At 42.1% G+C, this 15,691-nt stretch overlaps 1 long non-coding RNA gene across 1 annotated transcript in view; it reads right to left on the bottom strand.

Moving 5' to 3' along the window:
• Positions 1 to 206: 206 nt before the first annotated feature.
• The window catches only part of LOC105511100, a 17,290-nt gene continuing 1,805 nt past the window's right edge, over positions 207 to 15,691 (bottom strand). Inside the window, exons 3-4 of the long non-coding RNA XR_001001667.1 lie at positions 935 to 1,055; positions 207 to 820 (exon numbers count right to left, since the gene is read on the bottom strand). This is a non-coding gene — a long non-coding RNA (uncharacterized LOC105511100). The remainder of the gene's footprint in view (positions 821 to 934; positions 1,056 to 15,691) is intronic.

Below are 15,691 nucleotides of genomic sequence, written 5' to 3'. Positions count from 1 at the left end.
TGAAATTTTGTGAGATCTCCCTCTTGAGCATATGTTTCCTGCCTTTCAAGTCAGAATGCAAAGTAGAAAAAGTTCAGGCCCATCTTTATGATTGGACAAATCTCCCCCTTGGGCAAGTCACTTAACCATTTTGTGCCTCAACGTCCTCATTTATAAACTAGAGGGGAGGGGTATGTTGTGTCAAAGAAGATGACAAAGTGATGGCATTGTGTAAACCAATAATGTAGTATAATTAATGTATTAGAAATACACATTCCCATTGTCTTTGACTTATCCAGAGAAGATTTTTTAAGAATTAGTTTAAAAGCATAAAGTTAAAGATAAGTAAGCATACTTTTCTAGCCTGTTTGTGGAGGACCAAGCTCACCTTGACCAGTGAGAACAGTATAGGGAACAAGGATATGGGAATGTAGTGAAAAGAACATGGGTTGTGGAGTCAGATTAACCTGGATTCAAATCTGCTGCAATCTGGGCAAATAATGCAGCTTTTCTGAGCCTGGTTCCTTTATTTGTAATATGTAAAAAAATACCTTACACGTTTGGTTTGAGATGTGTGCAATACACAGCACAGTGCCTGGCACGACATAGCTGCACACCAGATGTGATTTCCTTCTCCCACCTCTGCTATGGGAGCACAGCTAGCCTGTCACCCCGAGCAGGCCCACCCCACAGCCCCCTACCCATAGCAGTGGTGATCTGGGAGCCCACAGTTAGGTGGGCAGACAGAATAGCACGATTGCCAGCCAGTGACTTCTCCAGGCAGTACACCACCTCTGCAGGTCAAGAATCTGGGTTCATTCTTCCCTGGGAACTCTATGGGCTGAAAAAGAAGGAGCGAGAGAAAGGCTTTTTGAAACTTCTGAAGGAAGATGCCCACCCCCAGTCAAGGCCCCACTGCTTGTGCCTCCCCGGAACGCACATGGGAAATGCTCACATGTGTTGTCATCTGCTTTTTGTATGCATGTCCCTCAGTAGGGAACTGCTTCTCCACCTTTTGTAAATGCCATCTTTGGATTCACACACACACAAAAAAACCTCAAATCCTTTCATGATATCTGGAATTCCAAAATAAAAGAAATACAATGACCAATATCCAGTCAATGTGATGATAATATCAATGTGTTTTTTAAGCTGTGCAAGCTTTCTCCCTAATGCAGCTTCTTATCCCAAGCTTGAAAAAAAAAATCATAATATAAATAAGAATGAGAGAATCAAACATGGTAAAAATGAATTAATATAAGCGGGTGTCAAATGTTATAACAGAGGAGCAGAGCACGTCCCTGGGAGCATTGAGGAAGAGGGAGTCTGCTGAGAGAACCAGGGGAAGAGCTGCAGAGAGAAGGGCACGATTTGAGTGTACATTTTCTGAATGGAAAAGCTGGAACAGTTATTCCAAGGACAGGCAACTGAATGGACAAGGTTCTTAAGGGAAGGAAAAGGATGATGTGATAAGGAAATGATAAAAAGCTCCTTATGGCTGAAGTGGTTGAGTGGGGAGCACTGTTGGAGAAGGTTCCAGAACTCTGTGCTGGGCTGAGGTGCTGGGCTATATCCGATAGGCAGGGGTGGAATAATATCATCAGGACTCTATTGCAAAAGAAAAATGCATGCATGTGTATGATGTTTAAAAATTGAGTTAGGGAGACCAGAGACAAAGAGATCCTAAGCTATTGATCTCACCCTGCCAATTACCCCGCAAGGTGGCCATTGTTTCTATTTCCCTATAACAGTAAGGAAACTGGAGCTCAAAGCAGCCCATGACTTGCTCTTTAGCTGTTAAGTGGCAGAGCTGAGACTCAAACACAGACCTCTTGATTTCAAGTCAAGGGCTCTTTTTACTTCTCACAACTCATTAGCTACTACAACCACAAAATGCAGACCCTGAGTTGCTTTCAGGGGTTCCGAACTTCTTTATGCTATGGACCCATTTAACAGTCTGGTGAATCATGGACCTCTTTTCAGAGTAGTATTTTAGATACATAAAAGAAGAAAGTGCATTGAGCAACTAAAGTTACTATGTATGTTGTGATCAAATATATACACATTATCAAATAGATAGCTATCAAATCCATGTATCAAAATATTTCAAATAGTGTGCTATAGCAAGAATAGTGCTTCTGTATTCATGCATCACAAAGCAAACTCTATTAGAGGGATTAATATTTACCAGAATTTCAAGATAGTGGTAAATGTAAATAATGTTTCAAGACATCTTCAACAACTGCAATATGATATGAAGATATCTGTGATTTCTAGTGATGACAAAGTCCTGGTTTTTGCTAATATTACTGTGACTCTCCATTGCTAATATTATTGCTCTCCGTCATAATTAGTAGACATGATAAATTTCTTTTAGAGATTAGTGAACATAAAGGCATAATTTATTTTCTCATCTAAATTCAAATATCCTTGAATAATATCCATGAACCCTGGTAAAGAACCTCAGAAAATATTTCAAATTTGAGATAATCTATAAAGTGATTTCTAAAATATTTAGGAAGTAGATCTTTTTTCCAAATGAACGAAGAAGTTGAATTTCCATGATGAAATAGTCCAAAGCAGAAAATCTCTGGCTGAAACTGTGTAGGAAGGACTCCGAAGTCTCCTCATTGTACCTCTTAGACCCATGAACCCCAAATGGAGCCAACCCATAAGACATCTCCTTCACAGAAAATACTTTGTTATGGTTTCCAGCACTTGTTGGCAGTTCTCAGCTTTCTCAAGGCAAGGGTCTAGAAAGTTTTCTGGTGATAGCAGCCCTTTCCTGAAAAGACACTGTCATTCCACTCTCAGGAAAGTTTGCTTTAAGGGCAAGTTTCTGAACAACCGGGGAACTTCAGGAATATGCCAGGGTAGCATTGTTCATACACAGGCCTGCTTCCAGTGAACAGTAAGGGTTTCGAGCTAATAAGGAAATAATCCATTTTCAGCAGATGAAAGAAGAGGGATCAGAAAGGTAACTTGAGCTGAGAGTAATAACGGTGCCAAAAACTTATAATGGAAACTATCTGAAGAATCCAAGACCCTTTGTTAGATATGAATGATTTCTTTTTTCTGGTGAGAAGTGTATGGAGAACATGAGAAGAAGGGCCTGAGTGGATTTTATGAAAAAATCCTCTGTCTGGGGAAGAAGGGTTTGGGGTTAGGTTGCAGCTCCACTGTATCCTTCAGTTGCATAACAGGGAGGGAGTTGAAAGATGTTCAAACCACCACAATATGATGTGCTCTGTCTTTGAACTCTTTCTTCCAGATTTTAACTGTAAGTTCATACATGTTTCCCCGAAATCCCTCTAGCTAGGTGTGCAATAGACAGCAGACAGAAACAAATTTAATTAACAAAGAATTCTTAACATTGCACACACCTGGAGTTCCCCGCTCTTAGCACCAGCATCTGTACTGTAATAATCAGCAAGAATCCACCTAATCAAGATACCTATATATAACAATACTTTAAAGCTCTTAGAGGCAGGATTTTTTAAAACATTAAACGGATTTTGTTGAAAATGTCTAACCCCGTTCTTAAATACGAACTAGAACCTGTGGCCTTTACTATCAAAAGACAAAGAATTATAAAAGGTATGGAGTGGGCTATCATATCAGTTTATAGTTCCTTTAATTCATTCATTCATCTAATTATTCAAAAACTATTGAATGGTTCTGATGGTCGATTGGCTGAATGAGGTGCCGGAGAAACATTGCAGAGCAAGACCCGGTCCTTGTTCTCATAGAAGACATAGAGAGCAGACAGGCATTACACCAATGATTATTCCATTCCTCCTCATTCTCAGCCTTCAGTGTGACTAAAAATCATCCAGGAAGCTTGCTTAAAACCACATATTCCAAAATCACCAGACCTGAAGTGGGGCTGAGGAATTAGCATTTTTTTAATGCGTTCCGAGGTGAGTCTGGTGCGGGTTTGTTGAAGAATCGTGCAACTAATGAGGCTACAGAACAGTCTCTCTGTTTCCTGTGGCCCCCGAGGCTTCTGTCCCAAGCTTTCCACACAGGAATGCCCATTTCTTGCTTCACAGCCCTTAGTCTTTGGCTGCACACTTTCTTAGAACTCAGTCTTTAAACACTAGGTTCCAAGCGTTAAATAATTTATTTCTAGGGAAAACTCTGATTCCCACCAACATACTCTGAAAACACCTTCAGCATTTTCCTGCAGCTCCCTGTTCCCTAATCTGAACTCCCTGCTCTCTCTTTCAGAGAGCTGTATCGTTTCTCTAGCCTGTGAGGTTCAGCAGTGAGAGAAGTTTCACACCCCTTTGGACAGGGAGAGTCACTTTCTGCTTGCAAGGTGCTTGAGTCCTTCCAATAGGAAACCATTCAATAGCCCATCACACCTGGTATTATCAAAGGGCATAACTGTTTCACCTCTTCATGCCTCCTGTTACAAACATACATGTGTTCACTCACACATCTATATGCAGATAAGTAGGTTTGCATATAAAACTATCTAAATAAAATCTGTCATTTTCTTAATGTTATCAAAAGATATCCATTTTCAAATTCTCACGTACAAACCATATACAGCCAGCAGTCCATACGAAAATGCAACTCTTCTCAATTCTATTTTCATAAAGCTACTACAAAGGAAAGAATCCCAGTCTCAAAGTATAATGGCCCTTTCTCTTCCTATAGATAACAGAGTTAGGATCATGCCTTGACATGACCCTGTGCCCGGACCTTACTGTGACTCAGCCCATGACTCCAACAAATTAAGGCAAGACTAGCTTTCATCTCCCTCCCAAGCACAAATTGTTGCTGCTTAATAATCTCTGAACCAACTAACTATATCCCAGTAGATTCTAATACTTGTGAAAGTCACTCCCTACTTTTTAAATTTCTTCGTAATATGGTAATACCTTACTATTAAAAAATTAGGTGTTTAGGGTGAGCTGAATTTGTGAAAAGTGTGAATTATAAAGTATATCTTTTCAGAGAAATTTTGTTACTATAAAATACAACTAAATTAAGTAAGTATTGCCTAATAGAAGGCATGCTGCCCTGCCCTGCTCTAATGAGTGGATGAGAATAATTTGTAATTCACATACAAAGGTACTGAATTGCTTTTTTAAACATTCCTAGCATAGGGCACACATGCTTCCAAAGGACACATCACAGGAATTAACCAAAGCTGGTTCTGTAAATACTCAGTAGGGATATTATAGCAGATTTAAGCACTGGATAATTTTTTGAAGTCTATATCAGCCCAAAACTTCCATGATTATGTGACAAACTCAATTTAACATATCTTTTTTTAAATTTGATAAAATTATTTTGAGTTATCATGAAGTCTACACTAGTAACACCCAAACTGAAAGATTTTGCTGAACCCAATTACTCTGTTTTCTGATTTTTGTAGGCAAGTTGATATTTGGTGTCCTGCCAAGAGCATCATGTTCCATGATATCTAAATGAAGAAAAGTAGAAAACTTTACTTCAAAGATAAAAAGAGTAGCACAATAATAAAATTAGCAACTGACATTTATGTCATAGTGTACAATTTACTTCCAAATGCTATATCTTTTTAAATTCACACTTATTCTGTACAATGAGTAAAGAGAGTTATTATTAATAATTCCATGTTAAAGTCAGAGAATCCAAGAATCTGTAAGCTCTTTCAGGATCGCGGTTCAGGTCTTCTGACTCCAGAGTCTACCTGGTGTATAATAGAAGCTCAATGTGTATTAGTTTAATAAATGAACAAATTAATTAATTAAAGTAATTAAGGATATCCTAGCTACTTAAAAGAAAGCACTACTAGGCAAAGGAAACTAGTCATTTCAACACTAAACATCTCTCAGATGCTTAGGAATACAGCAATCCTGTCATAATACATAGCCAGGACTGGCTATATAATTTGCAGGGCCTGCTGTAAAATGAACACATAAAGACCCTTATTCAAAAATCATTAAGAAATTCAGGAGAGTAACAACAGAGCATTCAAGCACATGATCCGTCAAAGAGCAAGGAGCCCTGATGACTACACAGATTGTTCATCCTTGAAGCCTGCTCTGCACAGAACATTTTAAAGCTTAGAGCACTAGCTCCTGGAAGAAATGATACCACCTTGTGGATAGCATTTTTAATATTTGGTAGGTGGGCAGGTTCTTGGTTGGTACAAGGAGGCTCTGCTGGTTCATAGTGGGCAGGAGCCAAGGATTCTAGAGATCTTCAATGGCAGGGACAGTTCTGAACTATGAAGAATCTTTCTGCTTCTCAGAGAGCTTTTGAATGTTCCACAGATATTTATATGGCTGAAAAGTCTGTTTTTTTAATTATCTGAGCTTAAAATCTACCTTTGCTTTATGTATCTTGAATTTTCCAGGAATATGACTACCATGTCAATTCTGGAAATGTTGTGTGTTGCTAGTTTAGAACTGTAATGACATCAGTACTTCTTGTGGCATATGAGGCACCAAAGTAACCTACCTGCATCACTCTGCATTTGTAACTGTCACATCATTCAAAGTGATTCAACAGAGTAGTGTGAGGTTCTGACTCCTTCATCATATCTTCTGGTACTAGCCATACTTTTACATAAAGGAATATGTATTATTTTATCATAAATTGTTTTCCTTTTATTTCCCCTTTAAATTACAGTTAGAGTATTTTTTTTCCTAATTGGATGAAGGTAGGTTGTAATATTGAATCATTTCATTTCATATTGGCAAAAGGAGATTTCAAAATACTTGTTATATACAGTGGCTTTGGGTATGAAAGAGTTGGTAACCATAGATTTACAGGCATAAGATTACAAAATGTTTGAGCTGGAAAGAATTTGGGGGATTATCTAATTCACTGACAGATAAGGAAATTGAGTCTGAAACAAATTCTTTATCTTGCCTAAGGTCACCCAGCAACTATTGGCAATGCCAGGACTTGAAACCATGCTGTTTTCCAGGACTATAAAAAAAATTCATTCTTTCCTTTTTATTGTCCTTCCTTCCTTCTTTCTTTTCAATAAATGCAACTGAGCTCCTGCAGGTCAGGCATTGGGGTGGTCTTGATAATGCAGAGATGACTAAGACACAGCTCCAGTCTTTAAGGAGATCACAGGCTGTCTGGAAAATAGGACAGAGCTTGAATATGGTACAGCATGCCTTAGAGTAAACTTATGTTCAAAACATTACAAGGAGCAAACGACTGATCCTTTTCCTGGGAGTTTCCCGGTGATAGTGAAATTTGAATACTGAGGTGGAAGAAAGGCTTGGCCCAGTAGGAATAGTGTCACCCTCATTCTAAGCAGTTGCCCTGCCCAGGTGTGCAAAGCCACAATGGCCAAAACGAGACCATCTGTAATCAGGTATCGACTGCCCACAGCCCAGACACAGTTGGAGCCCTTAATGGCAAGAGTACAAATAGAAGCACAGGCTTGTCATTATCTTACCTAACACAGCCCTGAGACCAAGCAGAGGGCAGGGCTGTTTCAGAACACTTGGGACTTCATGAGGTTGACAGGGAGGAGGGAAATGAAAGGGAAAGTCTCCAGGCAGCTCCCTGGGTTACAAGGGCCTGATAAGCCCCTGGATTTCTGCAGGCAGTGGCCAGAGTGCAAGCTAAGAAAATAGCTTGTTGATTGCTGAAGTGATTAAGTGGATCACCTTATTGATTCTCACCTAGCTTGGAACAGACCTCAATAACCAACATCAAGTGCTTTAATAAGAGCAAAGGAAAGATTTACTGGATGCGAGTGCTTTTCATTAGAGAGGACTGAGGGGAAATAAAACATACTGACCCACCAGTGAGGGGCCACGGCATGGCTTCCAGCCTGGTGACTGCCAACCAGACAGGAAGGTGAGTAAGAGGAAGTCAAATGAGACAGCCCTTGGGCCTGAGCTTATCAAAGCGTTCAAAAAGAATTTCCACAGATTGCTAGATTGTCTGCTTCCCTTCTCTTCCTCTCCACACTGCAAACCTCACCACCCAGGAAGCGAGGACACAGTCAGAGTGGCTGCTGCTTACTGCCCCCAAAACCAGGCACCAGTTTGGCCTTTTGGTAAGGATGACCTCTAATCTTCACCTCAACCCTACAAGGAGTGTATAATTTTCTTCACATTACAAAGAAGGAAACAAAAAGTAAAGAAGACACTCAAATGGTGGCCTGTCATCTTGGCATTTTGGGAGACTGAGGCGGGAGGACCACTTGAGCCCAGAAGGCCAAGACCAGCCTGGGCAACATGGTAAAATCCTGTCTCTACCAAAAATACACACACACACACAAATTAGCTGGGCATGATGGCATGCACCTGTAGTCCTAGCTGCTCAGGAGGCTGAAGTGGGAGGATTGCTTGAGCCCAAGAGCTCAAGGTTGCAGGGAGCCATGGTTGCACCACTGTGCTCCAGCCTGGGTGACACAGTGAGACCCTGTAATAAAATAAATTTTAAAAAAACAATCCAGATAACTCTAGCACCAAGGTCTATGATTAAAAATTTTCTGTAGGCCTCTATTTTTCCTCTCAAGGCTTTGAGTTGAATACACTCTACCCTGCATAAATTGGCCAAATTTTTATTTTTAATCAGCAATTGCTGTGTGTCAGGTGTCAATCAAGTAGTACACCATTTGTTCTTCACAACCAGTTTAGAAGTTGGCCCTGTGATTATTATCCCCATTGTAGATATCAGTCAACTGAGGCTTGGAGCGTTAACTTGCCCAAGGGTTCTTCAGTTAGCATGCAGCAAAATGGGACCCTGAACACACAGTTGTCAGAATCCAGGTCCTAAACTCTAATCAACTACATCTTAAAGAAAGTATAAATGAAAAACACAGGTGGCAGTCTAAGAAGACACAAAAGAACGCAAAGACTACACCCATTCATTCAAATGTTCAACAAATACCTATTAAGCTCCGACTGTACCGCAAGCATTTTTTTTAACCCTGAGGACATACAAAGTGATGATCAAAAAAGGCTGTCATGGGAACAATTTCTTTTGAAGACAGCAGATAATAATAGAGGAAAATATAAGATAAATAAGAAGAGTCCTGCAAGAGGGAAGTACAATGAAGAAAATAAACCAGGGCAAAATGGGCAAGTCTGCATTATATTGGGTGGTCAGGTAGGTTTCACCTGAGAAAGTTGCTTATAAGCTGAGGTTTCAAGGACAAGAAGGTACTAACCTTGCAAAGGTTTGGTTGAAACACCTTCTAGGCAGGAGACATAGCGAGTGCCAAGGCCATAAGGCAGGAATGGACTCGGTGCCTCCACAGAAAAGGAGGAGGCTGCAGTGATGAGTGAGGGAATGGTAGAAGAGGAGGCCTGAAAGGAGGGGCAGTGAAGTCTCGGGGGCCTGGCAGGCCATCACAAGAAATTGGATTTCATTCTAATTAAGAGAGGAAGCCATGGAAGCATTTGAAATATTTTCAATGATTTGCATTTTAAAAAGGTAATTTTAACTGCTGTTTGGAGGGGACGAGAGGATGCAGGGAGACAAGAGGGGAGGCCTGCAGGACTTCAGATGGAGCAATAATGTTGGCTCAGATCAGGTATAAGTGAGCTACATGAAGAAGTATCCACATCCTGAATGTAATTGGGGAAATTGCTGACCTCACTTGCCACTTTGCACTTTTGGAAGTGGACAGGAGCTGCTGCCTTTCTGATACTCCCGCATGGTACCCCCTGCCAGCTGCTTTCATTATGTTTTGACTGGCTTCTGCCAAGTCAGACTACAAAAACTTCACTGAAATAACAGAATGTGATGCTGTCACCTCCTCTGCACACCCCAGGAGAGGGTTTTATAAAGTTTCACAAACAACAACGCCTGCTAGGAAGTCAGACAGCTCCCCTGACCACTGCCCAGGCTGACCCAGACAGAAGAGAGAAGCCACCGGCAGAGAACTCCCTGCTCTTCTAAACAGCCCCAGGGGCGGTTTGCCCTGTTCACTGTGGTCAAAGTGGCATTACTACTTCAGAAGAAATAGAAAATGAGGTAAACTAGAAGAAAACTGAGGTCACAATGAGATACTGCCTCATATATTTAAAGGCAACTGAGAGACGCTGGGTTTCCTCCTGGCACGTCTGTGAAAATGCAAGAAAGGTCTGTCTACCACCAACTTGTTTAAATCAGGGGAAATTCATCAGAAGGATAATGAAGAACTTGACAGGGAGCATTCCTTTGTGTCATGTTCTCAGGAGGGAAGACAGCCAGTGGCATACAATCGTCTTCAGGTCTGACTGGGGGAGACAGAAGGTTGGGCACAAGGTGAACTGTCAGGAGAAAAAAAAATTAAGAGAACCTTAGAGAAGATGAGTCTTGTACATAATTGATCTGACAGAGCACTGCCCACCCCATCACTACAGCTGAAATATGGCCACTCTCTCTTGTGGGAATGCACTTGAGTTTAAGGGCACCAGACGCCATCTATTAAGGAAAGTGTTTAGGCAGGAAAGATAACATGTCTGTCAGTCTGAGCTAGTGATTCTGGGGACTCAAAGACTATGCCAGAGTCTCAGGATCAAAAAAATTCTACCTCTATCCTAAATAAAAAGGAATTTTATTCATCAAATGAATGAAGGAAGGGAGTGAAAGACTTATGACAACCTCCCCTCCTGACATTTGGTTTGTTAGCTGTACTCAAGGAAAAAATGCTGTCCACTCTAGAGAACATCATAAAAAGTGGTTCTAGAATTATTCTCAGCTACCTGAGTTTGCTATTTCCTAAGGGTAGGGTAAAATAAATCCATTATTTCATCAACAAATACTTTTTAGTATTTGTCATTGTGCTAGGAACAATATTAAACAAGATAGGCACACCATCCTTGCCTTCATGAACTTAACAATTCAGTCAGTTTTCAAGTCTTTTTAGATATTTAGGCATATGTATTAGTCTGCTCTCACACTGCTATAAAGGACTGCCAATACTGGGTAATTTATAAAGAAAAAGGTTTAATTGACTCACAGTTCTGCATGGCTGGGAAGGCCTCAGGAAACTTACAATCATGGTGGAAGGGGAAGGAAGCACATCCCTCCTCACATGATGGCAGGAAGGAAAAGTGCCAAGCAAAAGGGGGAAAAGTCCCTTATAAAACTATCAGAACTCTTGAGAACTCACTCACTATCACAAGAACAGCAGCATGGGGTAACCACCCCCATGACTGAATTACCTCCTACTGGGTCCCTCCCACAACACATGGGGATTATGGGAACTACAACTCAAGTTGAGATTTGGATGAGGGCACAGACAAACCATATCATTTATCTCCAGTCCCTCCCAAATTTCATGTCCTGATATCATTTCAAAACATAAATATGCCTTACCAACAGTCCCCTAAAGTCTTAACTCATTCCAACATTAACCCAAAAGTCCAAGTCAAAAGTCTCATCTAAGACAAGGCAAGTCCCTTCCACCTATGAGCCTGTAAAATCAAAAACAAGTTAGTTACTTCCTAGATACAATGGGGATACAAGCATTAGGTAGATATGCCTGTTCCAAATGGAAGAAATTGGCAAAAATGAAGGGGCTACAGGCTCCATGCAAGTCCAAAATCCAGCAAGAAGTGGGCTCATACAGCCTTGGGCAGCTCTGCCCCTGTGGCTTTTCAGGGTACAGCCCCCCTCCCAGCTTCCTTCATGGGCTGCCAGTGAGTGTCTGAAGCTTTTTCAGGTGCATGGTGCAAGCTGTCAGCAGATCTACCATTCTGGGGATCTGTAGGACAGTGGCTCTCTTCCCATAACTCCACTAGTCCCCAGCAGGGACTTTGTATGGGAGATCCAACCCCACATTTCCCTTCCACACTGCCCTAGCAGAGGTTCTCCATGAGGGCTCCGTCCCTGCCGCAAACTTCTGCCTGGACATCCAGGCATTTCCATACATCCTCTGAATTCTAGGGAGTGGTTCCCAAGCCTCAGTGCTTGACTTCTGTGTACCTACAGGCTCAATACCACATGGAAACTGCTGAGGTTAGAAGCTTGCACCTTCTGAAGCCACAGTTCCAGCTGTATCTTGGCCCCTTTTAGCCATGCCTGGGATGCAGGGCATCAAGTCCTGAGATCACACAAAGAAGCAAGGCCTTGGGCTCAGCCCAGGAAACCATTTATTCCTCCTAGGCCCCTGGCCTGTGATTGGAGGGACTGCTGTGAAAGTCTCTGACATGTCCTGGAGACATTTTTCCCATTGTCTTGGTAATTAACATTTGGCTCCTCATTACTTATGCAAATTTCTGCAGCCAGCTTGAATTTTTCCTCAGAAAATGGATTTTTCTTTCCTATCACATTGTCAGCCTGCAAATTTTCCAAACTTTTATGCTCTGCTTCCTTCTTAAACATAAATTCCATTTCCAAACAATATATTTGTGAATACATAAAACTGAATGCTTTTAACCACATTCAAGTCACACCTTTCATTTATTTATTTAATTTTATTTTTTCAAGATGGAGTCTCACTCTGTCACCCAGGCTGGAGTGCAGTGGCACAATCTCGGCTCACTGCAACCTCTGCCTCCCAGGCTCAAGCAATTCTCCTGCCTCAGCCTCCCAAGCAGCTGGGATTACAAGTGTGCACCAAAACACCCAGCTAATTTTTTTTTTTTGAGATGGAGTCTCGCTCTGTCACCAGTCTGAAGTGCAGTGGCACAATCTCAGGTCACTGCAACCTCTGCCTCACAGGTTCAAGTAATTCTCCTGCCTCAGCCTCCTCAGTAGCTGGGACTACAGGTGTGCGCCACCATGCCCAGCTAATCTTTGTATTTTTAATAGAGACAGGGTTTCACCATGTTGGCCAGAATGATCTCTATCTCTTGACCTCATGATCTGCCTGCCTCAGCCTTCCAAAGTGCTGGGATTACAGGCATGAGCCACCACACCCGGCCCATACCCAGTTAATTTTTATATTTTTCATAGAGACAGGGTTTCACCATGTTGGCCAGGCTGGTCTCAGAATTCCTGACCTCCAGTAATCTGCCCAACTCAGCTTCCCAAAGTACTGGGATTACAGGCATGAGCCACTATGCCCAGCCCCAAGTCACCTCTTGAGCAGCTTGCTGCTTAAAAAATTTCTTTCACCGATACCTTAAATTGTCTCTCTCAGGTTCAAAACTCTGCAGATCTCTAGGGCAGAGGCAAAATGCCACCAGTCTCTTTACTAAAGGATAGCAAGAATTACTATTTTTCAAGTTCCCAATAAATTTCTCATCTCCATCTGAGACCACCTCAACCTGGACTTCATTGTCCATATCACTATCAGCATTTTGGTCAAAGCCATTCAACAAGTCTCTAGGAAGTTCCAAACTTTCCCACATCTTCTTGTCTTCTTCTGAGTCCTCCAAACTCTTCCACCCTCTGCCTGTTACCCAGCTCTAAAGTCGCCTCCACATTTTCAAGTATCTTTACAGCAGCACCCCACTACCTGGTATCAATTTACTGTATTAGTCCATTCTCATGCTGCTATAAAGGATTGCCTGAGATTGGGTAATTTACAAAGGAAAGAGGTTTAATTGACTCACAGTTCTGCATGGCTGAGGAGGCCTCAAGAAACTTATAATCATGGTGGAAGGGGAAGCAAACACGTCCTTTTTCACATGATAGCAGGAAGGGGACGTGTCGAGCAAATTGGGGAAAAGCCCCTTATAAAACCACCAGATCTTGTGAGAACTCACTATCACGAGAAGAGAAGCATGTGGGTAACTATCCCCAAGATTCAATTACCTCTCACTGGGTCCCTCCCACACCTCCATGTGGGTACTATGGGAACTACAATTCAAGATGAGATTTGGGTAGGGACACAACAAACCACATCAGCATGTCTATGACAAAGGATTAAATTCAGTTTAATTCAACAAGCCTGCATTGGACCCTTATTCTAAGTAATACAAGGACAACTTAAGAATTATTCATCCAACAAATATTGAGAAAACAACACGTGTGACTTCCTGTGTTTTGGGAGACACATAGTTGATTTCAATCTAGATAACTCTCAAGGAAGCTGCAGTGTGGTAGGAATGATAAGACTTGTACATAGATAAGTACACCAATGATAGAAAATGATAAATATCATTTGTAAAAAGAGAAGTGCAGATGGTGAAATTTAACAGGAAGGATGAGGGGATGACCAATTCTGGGAGATGGACAAAATCTATTTGCTGCCTCAATTCCCCAATGCATTCATTCATTCACTCAATACATACAACTTGAATCATTCCCCTATTCCAGCCAGACACTGTTAGAGTCAGGAATGAAAAGTAGACTAGAAGAGAGAGAGATGACAATTCCCTGGAATTAATACCTTAATATAGGTATGTATGATATATGGAGGGAAGAGAGAGGAGGGAACTTCCCAGCCTGCCTGTGGTGAGGGTCAGTTAGCAAAGGAAGGTTTTGTCAAGGAAATGACCCTTTGCTGAGTGTGGAAGAAAAAGGAACGTCTCAGGAGAAAGAAGAGGGAGGCCACAGCACTCTAGGCAGAAAGATAACAAAGATTCTGAAAGGGAGAGACAGGGTGCACGTGGGCAGAGGGTGGGGTATGAGGCAGGGGTGGAGGCACAGGGAGCCTCTGCCAGTTTTCTCAGGGAAATAGGAGGTGAAGTTGACAGACAAGGAGGGGGGGCAGTGTGGTTTGGGGGACTGAAAAGGCAAGATAGGCTCTGGAAGGCTTCTCTGGGAAATGCAAGAAGATACAAATAAAGAACAAATAAAAGACAGTTCCAAAGTAGAAACCACACATTTTTTGTGGCATTAAGTACACATCATAATGCAAAATACTCCAACAATACTTAGCGCTCTGGGCATGAGTGTGGAGAGAGTGGAGAGAACACATCATTGGACAGACACAGCATGTGTGTGTGCAAGGGAAGGGGAGGGGTGTCATGAAGAGTTCAAATGCAAGTGTGTAGAGTCTGTCCTGCCTGATGGGCTGAGAGAAAGTGGATCAAGGAGATGGAGCTGGAATGGCAAATAGTTTTCATCTCACGCGTCAATTCCAGTTGATGGAACCTATGCTGAGGATTTCAAAGCAACCTCTGGGTTTAATAGGAGAGCAGCATGATCAGTCTATGAGGTTCTCAATGAGCTGGGAAGAGTGGCAACAATCACACTAGGCATCTGCCATCTCTGGACCAGAGGCCAGACAAGGCTGTGAGAAGAGAAGAGTAAGAGAGGTAGCAGGACCAGGGGGCTGTGGCCAGAGAGTGAGATGTTGGAAGGTGAGGTTTCCACAGCTGGATTTTCATTGGAGGCATCAAGGCCTAGAACGTGGCTAGGGAAAAGTTTGGCTGACGGAAGAACAAGACACAATCTAGTGTTCAAATACCTTCATGCTGCTGCTCTTGACTCACTGAAGAGGTAAATTGTCTTCAGAAGACACGTGACATAAGGGAATGGTGGATGGTTGAAGAAACACTTGGCTGTTCTAATGTAAATAGAAGAAAGAGTGGGAAGCTCTCATCTCTCCATCATTATCAGGCTCTGTTCTCAAGAAGCCAGAGAAACCTGTGGCATGCTGCCTATGAAGGCCTCCTCCAGACCCATGGCTCAGACAGACCCGCCTGAACTCCAGCAGAGAAACTAGTCCCTGACCTTTCCCTTCAGCAGGGCAGGCAGGATGCAAGCCAACAGCTCTCCTCCAGTGAACAAATCCCATTAATTTTTTCTTTTTAAACTTTGTGGCCAGGTGCGGTGGCTCAAGCCTGTAATCCCAGCACTTTGGGAGGCCGAGACGGGCGGATCACAAGGTCAGGAGATTGAGACCATCCTG

The sequence above is a fragment of the Colobus angolensis genome, unplaced genomic scaffold (genome assembly GCF_000951035.1).
Source record: "Colobus angolensis palliatus isolate OR3802 unplaced genomic scaffold, Cang.pa_1.0 Scaffold102, whole genome shotgun sequence".
NCBI classification, from domain to species: Eukaryota; Metazoa; Chordata; class Mammalia; order Primates; family Cercopithecidae; genus Colobus; species Colobus angolensis.
This window is presented reverse-complemented; position numbering and strand designations above follow the sequence as displayed.